Source organism: Dipodomys spectabilis, unplaced genomic scaffold (genome assembly GCF_019054845.1).
Source record: "Dipodomys spectabilis isolate Male_0828 unplaced genomic scaffold, ASM1905484v1 ptg000121l, whole genome shotgun sequence".
In the NCBI taxonomy this organism is placed as follows: domain Eukaryota; kingdom Metazoa; phylum Chordata; class Mammalia; order Rodentia; family Heteromyidae; genus Dipodomys; species Dipodomys spectabilis.
The window spans coordinates 7,497,211-7,514,941 of record NW_024870798.1 but is presented as its reverse complement, the minus strand read 5'-3'; the positions used below and the strand labels follow the sequence as shown (position 1 = coordinate 7,514,941).

The window sequence follows — 17,731 nt, the reverse complement described above, 5'->3', positions numbered from 1 at the left end:
ATCTATTAGCCCATATTGTGCAACCTCACACATGAGTGTCAAAATCAAACAACACTTTTTGCCTTTGCTTTTAACTCACCTGTTATAATTTACGGGTTAGATGAAGTAATCAAATAAAGATTAAAATAATGTTATGTGAGGCTATGAATTAGAGCTGAAAATGATTTTAAACATGATAATAGCTAATTAACTTGCATATTTCTTACCTTTACTTTGTCATGTACCTCATTCCCATATTAGGAAATTATATAGAAGGTTCTCACTGAATTATATGTACAATTATGAAAAAAATGTATTGAAAGAATATGGGCACAATGTGGTTTTAGCTTATTGAGACCTGTAGGGGGAAGTGTGTTTTTGAGGACTTGCAATACATTGTGATGAAGATGAAAGGAGGGATGTGCTTATTCTGGAAAACTGGCTAGGGGATTCTCCCATAAAGGTAGTGATGAATTCTTCCAAAAGGTTACAGTAAAATCACTTTCACAAGCATGTTCACTGCTGCACAATTCACCGTAGCCAAGTTACGGAAACAGCCCAGATGCCCTTTGGCCGAGTGATGGTTGGAGAAAGTGTGGCACATATACACAATTGGATTGCACCTATCCATTTTTAAGACTGTTACATTATTTGCAAAGAAATGGATAGATCTAAAAATTTATTAAGTGAACAAAGTCAGAGCCAGACACACAAAGGACCCATGTTCTGTCTCATATTTGGAAGCTAGAAATTTATACAAGTTTACACAAAAATATTAACCAAAGCATGCGATTTGCAGAGGAGTATTTCAAAGGTGTAATTTCTTATAAAATTGAACTTTACACCAACAAAATTAATAGCAGGAAACTATCATTTGGACGATGTGAGTGGAAGTCAAAAGGAAGGAATAAAGAGAGTTATGGAGGAAGAGAGTGAAGGTATAATATTCAATGCAACTGTATAAAACTAGAAAAAATTAAAGTGGGATGAGGTTTGGAAGGGTGTGGAAAAGTTATATAAAGATCCATTATATTAAAAAACTGATTTGTTGAATGGAAATTCCCTTGTACAAGTATTTAAGATAAGAAAATTATAATTAAAAACAATGGAGACATCTGATCATAAATTCTATTTCCATCTCTTTAAAAAAAAATTATTTGTTCTATAATTTGATCAGAGGGATGGATTTTGTGGCTAGCTATATGATTGCACATCTGTCTCTCTCTTCCTCTTTCCTTCTCATGGTTCTCATAGGTAATATGATTACTCCATAATTATCCTAATTTATTTCGCTTTTATAGTTTTTTTACATCATTTCACTTTCTGCTCTGTCATTTCCCAATTCATTTACATATAAGGCATTATTTCCTATTTTCTCATTCCTAGAATAAGCTGCACATGAAGAAACCACTGGTCCTCATTTTCAGTTTGTCCCTTTGAATACAGAGGAAAATCTTTCCTCTGCTTTCTACCAAATCTCTACTCTCCAGTTAGAATAATTTAGAATAGTAAAAATGAAAAAAAAGAAAATAAATAATAGTGAAAAAACAGATGCAGAAAATTCACCGGAATAACGATGAATATACACCTCTTCATCTAGAAGCCTACTGTGGACACTTAGTCATTGTCCATGAGTTGGTGGCTCAAAGCAGATATTCATGGAATAACTGTGAAAGCCTGGATACCCCTGCACAGTACTTATACATGGAATAATACCAGAGTGGCTTCTTTATTTCTTCATGATGCAGACACCAGTGGCCAAACTAAAGGCCTCTTGACCCCCTTGCTGCTGGGTATAGATATAGCAAAAATACGCTGGATCTCCTTCTGTTGAACCATTATATCAAACCAGATCTGAAGCACAACTTAGAAGAAACTGCATTTGATATTACCAAAAGGATAAGTATGTATCACTATCTCTTTGAAGTTGTGGAAAGCTGTACAAATTGTTCTCTTAAGTCCTAATGTTTCCATTAAGTTTCTTAAATTTCAAAATTGCCAGTCCATCCCATGTGTCCATACAAAATATTTTCACAATAACAAGCAATAGCAATATTTTACTTTAGAAATTCATGGATTCCATGGTATTCTTCTAAGTGAATTGCCTGACTTTGATGTCAAAATATATTCGAGTTGTTTGTATACATCAATAATGATATCTATAGAGTTTGTGATTTTTTTAAATCAGAAATAATTTTAACTTATCTGTTGAAATGAGTAGTAGAGAACCTAAAGATATTTCTGGTGCTTGTCTGAAAAAAGTATATTTTAAAATATTAATATTCTGTTTGTATAATGTCCATAATCTATTTCTTTCTCTCCTAGATATAATACTTTGAATTCGACATTATACTATAATATATAGGTCCATTAATAAATGTGTACTTTCAGATTGCATTCCATATAGGAACAGTTTAAGATTCCTTTAATTCCTAGGTCCTTATAGAATTTTATTTCTTTGGGATAAAATGACAATGTTATCTTATTTCAAAAGTTTTATAAAGGTTATGCTATATAAAGGCCTTTCTAAAAAGGTGAAGATTGAATTCACTCATGTAAAACTAACTTATTTCTATGAATTATATGTATTATTACACTTGTATATTTGTAATCAACTTTTTCATAACTGTTTTTCTTTTTTTTTAATTTAATTTAATTTTATTTGTGAACATACTGTACAGAGGAGTTACAGTTACATGGGCAGGATAATGCGTACATTTCTTAACAAGCATTGCAGCCTCCTCCTTTGTTTACCCTTCACATCCCTTCCCAGCCTCCCCCCACCCAAATCCCAATCCTTCTCCTTCCCCCCCCCCCCCCGCACCAACGTTGTAAAGCTCGTTTTGGACATGACAACTTGTACTTCTCATTGTTGCAACAGGTCCACCTGTATCCTTAAACAACTGGTTTTTCCCCATCTCCTCCACAAGTTATACTGACATCAAATATAGTGAAAGCAGGGGTTATACTGTGGGGGAGGGACATACAAAGCAACAAAGAGATAATCTTATAAATGTGTTAGAAACACAAGCATGAAAGAAAAAAACATTAAAATACACATCTAAGGGTTCATTTTCCTGACATCACATTATCTGACCTTTTCCGCTTGACTCATACATATACTAGATATTACAAATAAGGGAAACCATGGGACCTACGTTTCTTTGGGCCTGGTTTACTTCACTTAATATAATTTTTTCCAAGTTTTTCCATTTCCTAACAAATGGGGCAATGTCATTCTTTCTGATGGAGGCATAGAATTCCATTGTGTATAAATACCACATTTTCTTGATCCATTCATCTACTGAGGGGCATCTGGGTTGGTTCCATATCTTAGCTATGGTAAATAATGCTGCAATAAACATAGTTGTGCTGGTAGCTTTAGTGTGGTCTTGTTTGTAAACATTAGGGTAAATGCCCAAAAGTGGGATTGCTGGGTCATAGGGGAGCTGTATGTGAAGTCTTTTGAGGAACCTCCATACTGCTTTCCAAAGTGGTTGAACAAGTTTACATTCCCACCAACAATGAAGTAAGGTTCCTTTCTGTCCACATCCCCTCCAGCATCTGTTGTTATTAGAGTTCTTGATTTTTGCCGTTCTAACTGGAGTGAGGTAATATCTCAATGTTGTTTTGATTTGCATTTCTTTTATGGCTAGGGATGTTGAACATTTCTTCATATGTCTATTGGCCATCCTTCTTTCTTCTTCAGAGAAGTTTCTCTTTAAGTCTTTCGCCCACTTATTTATTGGGCAGTTGTTTCTTTGAGGATTTGTTGTTGGGGGGTTCAATTTTTTGAGTTCCAAGTATGTTTTAGATATAAGACCCTTGTCCGTTGTATGGCTAGTAAAGATCTTCGCCCAATCCGTGGGCTTTCTATTGATCTTGCTAGCTATGTCATTTGCCCTGCAGAAGCTCTGCAACTTTATGCAATCCCATTTGTCCAACCTTTCTTTGATTTGTTGTGTTTCCGGGTCTCTATTCAGAAAATTTCGGCCTGAGCCAAGGAGAACCAGGGTTTCTACTATTCCATCCTGTAATGTTTTCAGAGTGTCTGCTTTGAGTTCAAGGTCTTTGATCCATTTGGAGTTGATTCTTGTGCAGGGTGATATATAATGATCTAGCTTAAGTTTTCTACATGTAGTTAACCAATTTTTGCCAGCACCATTTACTGAAGAGGTTGTGTTTCTTCCATTCTATTGTTTTAGCTCCCTTATCGAAGATTAGATGGCTATAGGTCTGTGGGTTCATTTCTGGGTTTTCAATTCTATTCCATTGGTCCTGAGGTCTGTTCTTATGCCAATACCAAGCTGTTTTGATTACTATGGCTTTATAGTAGAGTTTGAAGTTTGGTATTGACATTCCTCTAGCAGTGTTCTTTCCATTCAGGAGCGTTTTTGCTATTCGGGGTCTTTTATTGTTCCATATGAATTTTTGGATTGCCTCTTCTATTTCCTTGAAGAATGAGGTTGGAATTTGGATAGGTATTGCTTTGAATTTGTAGATAGCCTTGGGAAGTATTGCCATTTTCACGATGTTAATCTTTCCAATCCAGGAGCATGGGAGGTTTTGCCATTTTTTAAGTTCTGTGTTGATTTCCTTTTTCAAGATTTTAAAGTTTTCATCATAGAGGTCCTTCACTTCTTTAGTTAAGTTAATTCCTAGGCATTTTATTTTTTGTGGGGCTATTACAAATGGAGTTGCTTTCCTAATTTCAACCACACTTTTCTCATTGTCATACAGAAAAGCCGTTGATTTTGGAGGGTTAATTTTATAACCTGCCAAAAACTTTGCCAAAGTTTTGAATCAGCTTGAGTTATTTGGGAGTGGAGTCTATGGGATTCTTTAAATACAAGATCATGTCATCTGCAAAGAGGGAGAGTTTTATTTCTTCTTTCCCTATTTGGATCCCCTTTATGTCTGCATCTTGTCTTATTGCTGTAGCTAGGCATTCTAATACTAGATTGAAGAGAAGTGGAGAGAGTGGGCATCCTTGTCTTGTTCCTGAGTTAAGAGGAAATGGCTTTAGTTTTTCACCATTGAGTATAATGCTGGCTGTAGGTTTGTCATATACAGCCTTTATTGTATTGAGGAATGTTCCATGGATTCCTAATTTTTCCAAATCCTTCATCATAAAGGGGTGTTGGATCTTGTCGAATGCTTTTTCTGCATCTATTGAGATAACCATGTGGTTCTTATTCTTGCTCCTGTTGATGTGATGAATAATATTAATTGATTTGGGTATATTGAACCAGCTTTCCATCCCTGAAATGAATCCTGTTTGATCGTGGTGTATGATTTTTTGGATGAATTGTTGAAGGCGATTGGCCAAAATTTTGTTGAGAAGTTTTGCATCAATGTTCATCAAAGAAATGGGTCTATAGTTCTCTTTCTTTGATGAGTCCCTCCCTGTTTTTGGGATGAGGGTTATGATGGCTTCATAGAATGTGTTCGGTAGTGAGCTTTCTCTTTCAATTTCATTGACGAGTTGGAGGAGTATTGGTGTGAGCTCTCCTTTGAAGGCCTTGTAGAATTCCGCTGTAAAACCATCTGGTCCTGGACTTTTCTTAGCTGGGAGGTCTCTTATTGCTGTTCCTATTTCAATGCTTGATATGGGCCTGTTAAGCTGGTTTAACTCATCTTGGTTTAGTTTTGGCATGTCAATATTTGCTAGGAAGAGGTCCATTTCTGTCAAGTTCTCAAACTTATTAGCATAAAGTTTTGAGAAGTATTCCCTTATAATGTTCTGAATCTTGGTTGTTTCCGTGGTGATGTTTCCATTCTCATCTCTGAGTTTATTAATTTGGGTGTGTTCTTTGCTTTTTCTGATAAGATTTGCTAAGGGTCTGTCAATTTTGTTAAGTTTTTCGAAGAACCAACTCTTTGCTTTGTTGATTCTTTCTATAGTTTTTTTGGATTCTAATTCATTTAATTCTGATTTAATTTTGATTATTTCTTTCCGTCTACTGGATTGGGGTTTATCTTGCTGCTCTTTTTCAAGGAGGTTCAGATGTCTCATTAAATTGCTAGTTTCAGATCTCTCCAATTTGTTGATGTAGGAGCTCAGAGCTATAAACTTGCCTCTGAGTACTGCCTTTGCTGTGTCCTAGAGGAGCTGGTAATTTGTGTGTTCATTTTTGTTGAATAGCATGAACATTTGAATTTCCTTTCTAATCTCTTCCATGACCCACTCTTGATTCAGCAGTGTGTTGTTCAGCCTCCATGTGATACCGGACTTTCTTTGGTGGCTTTTGGTGTTGAGTTCTAATTTTAGTCCCTTGTGGTCAGAGAGAATGCAAGGTATAACTTCAATGTTTGTGAATTTAGACAAGTTTGCTTTGTGGCCTAAAATGTGGTCTATTTTAGAAAACCTTCCATGTGCTGCTGAGAAAAACGTGTATTCTGATGCTGCTGGGTGAAATGTTCAGTAGATGTCTGTTAAGTCTAGTTGATCTATGCAGCTGTTTAGATCTGCGGTTTCTCTGTTGAGTTTTTGCCGAGTTGATCTATCTAGTGGGGAGAGTGGTGTGTTAAAATCCCCAACAATTAATGTCTTTGGATCTATATGGGATTTGAGGGAAAGTAGTGTTTCTTTGATTAATTTGGGTGCTCCATTGTTTGGCGAATAGATATTTAGAATTGTAATATCCTCCTGAAGGAGAGATCCTTTAATTAGTATGTAGCGACCTTCTTTATCTCTTCTCACGAATTTTAATTTGAAGTCTATTTTATCTGATATTAAGATTGCAACTCCCGCCTGATTATGGGGGCCTTTTGCTTGGTAGATTTTGTTCCAGCCTTTAACATTGAAAATGTGTTTGTTTTTACGGGCTAGATGTGACTCCTGCAGGCAGCAGATTGAAGGTTCTTGCTTTTTAATCCAACTAGACAGTCTATGTTGCTTAATTGGAGAGTTCAGTCCGTTAACGTTAAGAGATAGGACTGAGAGGTATTTGGGAGTTCCTGCCATGTTATCCACCTTCTTGCGGGCTGCGAAAACTTGGTTCTTCCTATGGTTCTTGGATTCTCAGTATGGGTGCAGTTTCTTGGCCTTTGTTGCGGTCTTGTTGGTTTTCTATGTGTAGGACATCTTTAAGAATCTTTGTAGGGCTGGTTTGGTGGAGATGTATTGTTTCAATTTTTCTTTGCTATGGAAGGTTTTTATTTGGCCTTCAGTCATGAAGGAGAGTTTAGCTGGGTACAGTATTCATGGTTGATAGTTGTTTGTTTTTAGGGCATGGCATACATCATTCCAGGGTCTTCTTGCTTTGATTGTCTCTGCTGAGAAATCTGAGGTGATTTTAATTTGTTTCCGTTTATAGGTGATTAACCTTTTCTCCTCGACAGCTTTAAGGATCTTTTCCTTGGTCTGAGTTGATGCTGTGTGGATTATAATGTGACGGTGGGATGTCCTATTCTGGTCTGGTCTATTTGGGGTTCTAAAAGCTTCTTGTATCTGAATAGGCCTATCTTTTTGTATGTTTGGGAAGTTCTCTGCTAGGATCCTGTTAAGCAAATTTCCTAGACCATTAACTTCTGTTTCTAGGTGCTCCTCTACACACATTATCCTTAGATTAGGCCTTCTGATGGTGTCTTCCAGGTGCTGGATAGATCTATCATACTTCTTAGACTTGTCTTGGATGGTTGTTTGTTCTTTCTCTATAATATCTAGTCTGTCTTCAATCCCTGAGATTTGATCTTCTGCATGGTCTAACCTGCTGTCAAGACTCTCTACTTTGTTTTTTATCTCTTTTCCTTCTAATTGGTCAGCTTTGATGGCTTCAAGTTCTTTGTTGAAGCTCTGTTTTAGGTCTTGTATGAATTTCTTTGCTTCCTTAATTTGGTGTTCAGTGTTTGTTCTCAAATCACTTAGTTGATTGGTTATGGTGTCTTTGGACTCCCATTCCTTCTGTTGGGTTCCATTCAGCATTCCCTTTGTGGTCTCCCTGACTTCCTTCAGCTCTTTGTTAATGGATTCCATGAATGCCTTTAGTGACCTTTGTGTGTTCTCTACCTGGTCTCTCAATTCCTGAATTACTCTTTGATTAGCTTCCTCCCATTTGTGGGATTCCTGCAGTTCTCTTTCCTCCCGTTTGTGGGATTCCTGCAGTTCTCTTTGAGTGTTCTCAGCCTGCTCACGCCATTCCTGCCTTTCTCTTTGAGTATTCTCAAGTTGTTCACGCAAATCCTGTATCAGTTTTTGAGTAGCTTCCTCACGCTTATGATATTCCTGTATAAACTTTTGGGATGCCTCCTCTCCCTCCCTATCATGCTCATACAGAGTCCTTTGTAAGTTGTCAAACTTCTCATTTATTATGTTTGGCACCAGTGTTTGTAGAGCTATTTGGAACTCTCCTCTGGATTGTTCATTATCTGATCTGACCCCTGATTATCAAGATTGGGAATTGAGATACCCAGATTTGTCATTTTTCTTGTGTTTTTTTGGCTTACTCTGCCCATTTGAGATGAAAATAGCACCAGTTTTGTGCTAGAACCCTATCTTAAGGCAATCATCAACCAACGTTTGCATTTATACAGTCAATAGTCTACAGATACAATCTAGTTCAACAGATACATCTATTCAACATCAAACAACTATATGTTAATGGGCTTCGAACCGCAGAGAAGAATTTGGAAAACCAGAAATTTTTAGGGTTAGGGAGAGATGTGGGTAAAAATTAGGAATAGATTGGTGTGGGGAGGCACAGGGAGAGTTAACTATGTCCTAATCTCAATGCAGGAAACAGGTTGGGTAGGATGTAAGTAGCGAGGGAGAGAAAAAGAAGAAAGGGAAAGGGAAATGAAAAGAGACCAGAAAAAAAATTAGAAATGTAAAAATTAATATAATTATGGAGATTGAAAGACCATCTATTTAGAGAGGAATGTGAATATAATGAGAAAACAGGAGGGAGATAGAGGAGATGTGAAAAACTTAAAAAATGCTTAAAATATTATATAGGTATAAAGAGGTAGTACTGCTATTAAGGAATTCAAGTCTCAGAGGTTTTGGATTGAGTAATAAATTTGTGGATTAAGTGTGTACACAATGGGGATAGGGTCTACTAGTTAACTATGGGTTTATCAGGATGTGCAGGACAAGAGTTAAGTAACATACAAAAGAACAAAAGAAAGGAAAAGGTGAAAAGGATAAGATAGGGAGAAAAAAAAAGATCAGAAGTTCAGTAGAGCTAGACAAAAAACAAAAAGATAATTAAGAAAGAAAGAAAAAGAGAGAGAAGACAAGAAAAGAAAGGAAAACGTACATTCATATATTCCTAAAATAAAAATTATAAGAGGGAAAAAAAGTTACTGGAAAACAATTATTTTTTCAAAAAAGGCAAAAATTAAAGATTAATAAAAGTTTTAGAAAAGGAAAAAAAAATGTTTTATATCTATAAGGTACCAAAAAAAAAAGAAAAGAAGAAAAAAAAGTTCTTTGATTTTTTTTTTTTTATTTTTTTGGGAGGGGTGGGAAGAATCCTGTATCTCCCTTTTGTCTGTAACCAGCCTCTTGTTGGAGTCTCTGGTCAGCTTGAGGTCCTGTGGCTTGATTGGTTTCTTAAGTCAGTTTGTTCAAACAGGCAGAAAAATGCTCTGCTTTACCCAAGATTTTGAGATCCCCCTCCCAGGTTAGTTTAACGGGAGGGTGATCTGCTTTGAGAATCACAAAAGAGGGGTGATGAGGCTAGGTTCTGGTAGAGTTGAGGCCTTTCAACAAACAGTAGCTTTTCCCTGGGGCTATTTTGTGAAAAATTCACAGAGCCCACCCTGGAGCCATTCTCAGGGTTTCTGTTTTTCAATTGATTGTGGAGGCTGCTAGAGGGAGGGGCAGCCTCTGGCTCTGGTTACCCAGTGAGGAAAGCCACTCCAATGGCTGGTGCCTGAGCTGGGTGACTTTTCCCTGGATGGAGCTGAGTCTGTCAGGTCACTTCGGCGTTAAGTTCTTGTGACCTGTTAAATGACTCGTTTTATTCCAAGGCCTGAGTTGGAGCTAGCAGCCCCTCCGAGCTTTGTCGGTATCCAAGATGGAGATCACCGGTGCTGGGGGGGGAGGGGTGGCCTTCCCTCCTCTGCTCCCTGAGAAGGAGTGAGGACGTCGGGCTTCTACTCATGCCGAGTCTTGGATCCTGGGTCGTCTCTGGCCTGCAAACTGCAGGATGAAGATGTCCGCTGCTTGTCGGTTCTTGCTGGTGTTGAGTAGAATCCTCTCACCCGCTGCGTCTGGCTCCTTCATCCCGGACTCTCTGTGTGAGCACTCAGGTATGGCCGCGGCTGCAGTCGCCGCTGCAACCCTGCCGCCGCCGCAGAGGCTGCTGGCAGGTGCTCAGATGTGTCTCCTTGTCTTGGCTTCCCCTCTCTTGTCTAACTCTCTGTCCTGTGATGGCACACTTGGTGTGATTCTCTGGCTTAGGACTGTTCACTGGAACTCTAAAACTGCTTTCTATGCGAGAGCTTGTTCAGATTCCAGCTTCTCCTCCGCCATCTTCCCAGAACTCTCATAACTGTTTTTCATTTCTTGCATCTGAAGAATGAAAAATATGGAATACTTCACAAATTTTCATATCATCCTTGTGCAAAAGCCATGTTAATCTCTGTATTGTAATTCAGGTAGACATGCTGCTGAAGCATGTAGTATCTTCTAAGTTTACATAGTTAATGATGCAAACTTAAGATAGGCATATATCCTTGGTTGCCTATTTGCAACCAGGAAACATATTGTTCCCAAATTTGCTATTCATCTTATTTCTGCAAAATTCTGTGTATGGTGGAAAAAACTTATATTGTTTGTTCAATTGCTCACATTTGCAATTTTTTGTCAATAACTATTTTAAGTCTTTTTCATTTGAAATTTGATCATACTTTGAAGCCTTCATAGCTAGGTCCAAAGGTGATGGATTTTCAAGTACTTATTTTTTAACTGATTTAGCTTTGTGGAGCTAATGGATTCAAAGTAAGCCTTGCTTAAGAGCTACTTCTAAACTTCTGCAGCTTAAAATTTCCCAAATGAGGTCTTACTGGCACAATTGTCTGCCTGACCCTTTACCCTTGCTCCATGTAAGAACAGACCTACCAGAATATCTTACCCTGACAGCATAGATTGTCTTATTGGAGCAAAACTAATCTTAGTTACAAAGGATCATAAAGTGATGAACAGTTCAGACAGAACTGTTCAGACTAAGCCAGGCGCTGATGGCTCATGCCTGTAATCCTATCTACTCAGGAGGCTCCAGGAGAAGTCCATATGTTTCTCCTTGTTATTAGGCCCTAAGTTGGTAATGTTTTAATCACAGTGTTTCCTCTTGCCTCTAGGCTGTACATCTCCGAATGGTAAAGCTTTAAGTTTAATTCTACCAAACACTGAGGTAGAGGTAATGGAATAATATTTTAAAACAGTTGCCTTTGTTACCTTAACCACAAGAGAACAATGCAAAGCATTTTCTTATATTATATATACTTATATATTTATATTTATGTGCTGATTTTATATTTCACACAGTGAATCTTACTGGAATTAATTTATAATTTGACAAATTAATTGATATTTATTACAATAAATAGATTGGAATATAAATAATCAGGATTAGAATATATATTAGAATATAAAAAGTATCAATGCAATGTTTTCAGTATAAACTTGTGATACCTTCTAATTGTTCTTGGTTTCTGAGTTCACATGGTAAAAAAAAAATGTTGTTTTCTTTATTCTATAAGGGATTTTACTCTGCTGCTCTGTTTATTGTTTTAACTCGCTGGTCCCAAACTGTTTTTCTCCATATTTCTGAAGCATTGCTACTGATTATACTCAAATTTTGCTGATATGATGTCTAAAAGGTATTATTCTTCCACAGGATCCATGGGTCCTAGGATCCCACGTCCCAGTTACCTGCATCATCAAATAACTAGGGCAAGAGATCTCACCGAGGCCCATGCAACATACCAACAGAAAGTAATTGAAGACCCATCTTAATTTCTCATTTCCTATATTTCAGGGTCCCAATTCCTTAAAATGCAGGAATTAGCAGTAAGCACTTGGGAAATGCAAGGCAACTTAAAATGCAATATGAAATCACAAAATGTGAAAGTACAGTAATTCAAACTTTCTATTTTCAGATGACCATCCCGTAGGAGTGAACAAGACCACAAATGTCACAAAATGATTTGTAATACCCCTCTTCTAATGATTAATGAATGATTTCAGTCCAGCATCATCAGGCCAAAAAATAGTTCCTGGAAAGATAGATCCATAATTGATCTACCAATGCTAGGAATATTTGTCATACAGTTCAAATATAATTCAGAAAAAACATTGATTGAGAAGAACCTTATTGCTTCAAAACACTAGTACTTCAGTCAAACTTGGTTCTATAGTGTAAAAAGGTTGTCATTCTCAAACCAATGATAACCTACATTTAATCTCCTGAAAGTATATTCCTTTTCAAATAAACTTTTAAAAACACATTTGCCAAAATAACACTTTACAAGTAGATGATATTTAGTGACATTACTAGTTTTTCAAGTGTAGGGAGCAAGTTAAAATAGAGTTGATTTATTTACCCAGCACTAATGCCAAACAGGTTCAACCATTCATTAAAGTGAAGAAATAGGACCCCTCACCATTTGTGTTTTTCAGTAGATGCTTTCGAAAATTTGTTAAATAGATCAGCCTCACATATTTCAAACCAAAACATTAGCTAATAAAGTAAATTTCATCACATAAAAAATACTTTTTAAAAAGTCATGAATAGTTGCCCTATCATATGGTGTTTTATGTTTTCCCTATCTGTCTAACATAGTAAGAAATATGACTTTAAGTCTTGAATATGGGTACTCATCAGAGATTTGACAAACATAAAATCTGTCTTCTTTCTCTATCATATTCCTCTACAGTAGTAAATTTTAGTTTTCTTCTTTTTCCAAAACTCATAGGTAGTAGAAAATATTATCCCATGTAAAATAAAATAATCACAAACCACTTTACAAAGCCATAGGAATACATTCTCAGCCATTTTTAAACTTTCTTGTTGACTACAGATTAATCTTCCAAATGGAGGGGAATAAAATCAGGTCTAGGTGCTTCATGTCTCCAGGCTTGCAAATTGTTACTTCAGATGAATGAATTATGGAAATATAAGCTGACATCAGTTCAAGTATATGCAGAATTGACACTCCATGGAATGTATATAAACCTTTCAAAGTAGGAGCAGACAGTTTAACAGAATGACTATCAGGAAGTTGAAACCAGAGAGGAATAATTGTAAAGACATAGAATGAATGAAAAATGGCACAAGAGTCAAGTACAGCTAGAATACTCAATGTACACATGTGAGAAAGTAAGTGGTAAATTGGAAATAAATCTTGTAGAAGGGGTTGGTTGAGAAGGATAGAAGGAGTGACTCTGATCCAGGAACATTGGACAATTAGATGGACATACTTAATTGAAACACACTAGCACAACCTTTTGTAATTCAGTGAAAACATACAACAAAAAACAAAAACACACAAAAAGCACAACCAAACAGCAATCTCTATAGAGTATGATGATGACTTCTCAAAATTTTAAATAGTTAATGAAGGACAATCTTGTGAAAAGCATACAAAGTTGTTTAAAGTGGGCAGTTTGGGGTAGAGGAGAATTTTTAACAGATTTAAATAGATTGTTTTAGGTTATAAATCACCTATATCTGCTGCAAATATTTTCTTCTGCATGTTCTCTTGGTCTGAACTGTATACTCCAATGCTGAGCCACACTTGATAGCTTGTAAAGATAGAATGGAAGAAACAAGATCAAGAACCCATTACTCCACCGGAGAGGAAACAGTCCTCTCTGTTTTCTCTCATTTCTATTGACTACTTTCATTCATAAGTTTATGTCAAGTGATTTGCATTATATATTTCCTTCTTTGTTCTGGCAAAGTAATTGTTCAAAATAATTCAGTAAATATTATATTCCATTTTTTCTATCATGCTGTTTACTTATCCAAGGGAGTCCATTAAACTTTCCACATGCATTTCGGTGCCACGGAAACCCAGCATCAATGTTAATGAGGACAATCTCTAATGTAAAATTTTGTCTCCAAAATACCAGTCCAAGAAGCTGTGATCACAAATATTTAGCTATACTTTTTTCTTTTTTCTTTTACCTTGAGAGTCTTCTTGTGTCTAAAGTGCCCTCAAAAATCAGTACTCCACCAATTTTTGGTTCAATCACTTCTAACCTCAAAGATATATTTTGCTAACAATATGCTTAGAGGAAACCGAAGAATACTCCACTTTTATCTTCTCTCTTAAGATTCTCCTTAGATACCATATCAGGAATATTGAAGTTATTCTTTGCAAAATTATTTCAATAGATTATTTTTCTATCCGTCTTGCATTTACTCAAAAAGTTGTATGGAGAAGAATAGAGTATAATCACCCATACCTTGGATGACAGTATCTGTTACAAAAGGACAATGCTCCTATGTCTTATTTCTCTGTCCTCCTCTTAGCTCTTGCCTGATTTCCCACTTATCACAAATTCTTGGCTTCAAGCCCAGTGAAGGTGAAGGACTATAAGGGCCTCCCCCATTGCTACATTGTAGGGCTAGATCTCCAGCATGAGGTAATCATGAACGACGCACACAAGGAACACATGTTGGGAGAACAGACTTAAGCATGTCTGGTTTATTTCTGCACAAGGGTTGGGATTTTATAGCCCCAGCTTTCCCACCCTCCGGAGTCCTTCCCAGCCAATTACTTAGCAGGGAGTTGATGATGGGCACTGCTTGGTGACAGGCACTGTTTGGTCCCCTTGGGGCATGTAGGGATCTTGGATAGCTCATGGCTGGCAAGCTAGGCGGACATGACTGTGGGTCACATCTCTATTAGCAGGAGGTGTGCTTCAACAGCTACTCTAGCTGACTCAACCAGATCTGGCCGGCTCTACCCACAAATTTCCCCTTTTCTTTTAAAAGGACCGTCATTATGGTGACCCGTCGTTGGAGGCGTTTTTGCCGGGAGTGCCAGCATTTAATAATTCCTAGGAGAGAAAGCCCTACAAGTGCAAGGCCTCCCCAGATGACCAGAGAGGATGGTGAAAACCATTGTTGTAACTTTTTAAGCACTCGTCTAAAAAGGAGGCAGTGGGAATAAGCTGTATGGTGGTTTGGTTTAGGCGGGTAACATCATGCAGCAGGTTTGGGGTGAAGTTTAAGTACTTAAGGGACCAAGGGCCTTTGATGTAGTTACTAAGTTCAGTGACATTGGGTGCAGGAGTGGAAAGCTGACAGACAGAAATAGTCATTGCATTATATAGTCCTCCTTGTTGTAATCGAAGAAACGTAATCTGTTCTTGGAGCAAGTCTATTTGTTGTTGGAGCACAAGGAGGCCTCCCTTAAGATGATTGGCAACTTGTAAATGTTGTAATTCTATGGATGACAGTTGAGGGATGAGCTGGTTTATCTGTTGCACAGTGGACACGCTTTGGGACAGCAATATAGCAGCACTGGTAGATGAAGCCACTGTAGCGATGATTTCAGACCCGATTGCAATGATCAATCCTACTGCTCTTTTAGTGCATGGGCGAATTAATTGAACCTGGGAAAACTGAGAGTCATTAGTAGCCAGAACAATAAATGGGGGAACATGTACCAAACCTGCAAAAGGCTATGAGTCATTGGGTTTCCAGTGATTGCTGAGAGTGCAAGTAGTGGAAGACTTGTCTCCTAGACAAAAAAAGAATGGGGCTCTAACCACTACCATTCCTGACACCTGGTCGTATACATATTGGTTACAGCAACGAGTATTGGCCAATAGGAAAGGGGACAAATCGAGGCAGGAATGTGATGAGCAAACGATTGGCATGGTGGCTCCTAGGTCTCCCAATCGTCCTCTTGAAGAGTCAAAAAACTCATTTAGATTTTGAGGTTTGGGATCTTTTTCAGATTGGTTGTATATAGCCGGGTAGAGGGACAACGTGAGCTCCCCAAACACTTTGCCTTGCTAGGAATTGGCACAAAGGCTAATCACTAATTCCTCAAGAGGAGTGCATATAGTGCCAAAGCTATCAAACTCCCTGCGTGGGCACAACTGCATATGAAAATGTATGTCAGTAGCCTGATAACAATTTTTTTCCAGTGGGACAAATGGGGTAGGGTCCTGTGTAGTTCCACCATCCCATCCCATGCGTTACTGTTGCGAGGGGGATGGTACAGCCATCAAATTGCTTTATCATCTCGTTTGAAAAACAAAAACAGATGGCTCCCTTCCATCTAAAAGTAAGGTTTGTTTTTTGATGCCATAAGGCGTCTGCTGAGAAAGGAAGGCCAACCCTGCCATTGGAAGAAAGCATTTGTGATCATTAAGATTTGGGGGCTGGGCACTAAAGTTATCTTAACCTGCCCTGCAGCAGATTGAGAATTGGCTGTAATAATGGCACACAATAGGAGGAATAGAGTACCATGCCCCGGGTCAGGGTCTGGGGCCATAACCTGGGCTTGTTCAACCAATATCTTTAGGTCTCCCCAAGTGTTGGCATGGGCTCTAGCTCGAGGTTTGTGTCTCCTCCTCCTCGCACTGTTCAAGCATAGCTGACGCATCTTTTGCTTAGGTGGTGACGGTTGGTCAGACAACTCCAGCTGGGATCCAAACAGGTTTATCACTCGTGTCTGGAAAGATACAAGCAAATCCTGTCCCTTGTGCCATTAAGGGAGCAGGGCCCTCCCATTTTCTTGTGATGGGGTCCCTCCATCTATCCAAAGGGACCAGAGTAGGTGTTTCATGAGTCCCCAGTACAGGGAGGTGGGGGTCCCACATGTGGTGGGTGTGAATGTTAAAAAGTTTTTTTACTATAAGGCAATAATTTAATTGTGTTTGGGGATTTTTAAGCCCTAGCCCCTCCAGTTCCCCCTTTTCTTTTAAAAGAATGGTCTTGATTTCTTTATGACTGTGTTCAACAATGGCTTGCTCTTGTGGGTTATATGGAATACCTGTCTGGGGTGTAATGTTCCAAAAGGTACAAAATTCACAAAAATGTTTGGAGGTGTAAGCAGGGCCATTGTCTGTTTTAAGGGTCCAAGGAACTCCCATAATTGTAATGGCATGTAGAAGTGACTTAACAGCGTGCCTTTTTTTTCACTGTTAAGGCTAAAGCAGTTATAAAGCCTGAGAATGTATCTATGCATTCAGGGATGTATTTTTGTTTACCGAATTGGGGGATATGGGTTATGTCCATTTGCCATGTGCTATTGGGTCTAAGGCCTCGTGGATTTGTTCCCATGGGTTGAAGTGATCCTAAGGGTAAAAGAGTTGCACAAGAGGAGCAGGACCGAATCATGTGCTTGCATTGTTGGTGTGTTAAATCAGGAAATAACTGTTTGATAGTAGCTGCCGATAAATGAAAATGATCATCTAACGTTCGGGCCTGGTCCATGCACATATTTGTGAGTAGTACAGTTGGTGTGACAGCACGATCAATGGCTTCATTACCAGCAGCTAGGGGTCTGGGGAGGTTAGTATGAGATCTAATGTGTTGAATGTACCAGGGTTGGACACGATTGTCTAATACATTTTGTAGTTTACACATTATTTTTGCTAAATCATCTTGTAATAAAACTCCAGGAAGAATGGCAACAGTTTGTACAGTATATAAACTATCAGAAAAAATATTAAGAGGTTCTTTGGGAAAAGATGTGAGGGCGAGCAAAATGGCCAGTAATTCAGCAGCTTGAACAGACAGGGAATGTTTTTGAAGCATGTATTTTTTAGTATTGGCAT

At 38.0% G+C, this 17,731-nt stretch overlaps 1 pseudogene; it reads right to left on the bottom strand.

Moving 5' to 3' along the window:
* Positions 1 to 10,508: 10,508 nt before the first annotated feature.
* Positions 10,509 to 10,605, bottom strand: LOC122115616 (annotated as a pseudogene).
* Positions 10,606 to 17,731: the final 7,126 nt, after the last annotated feature.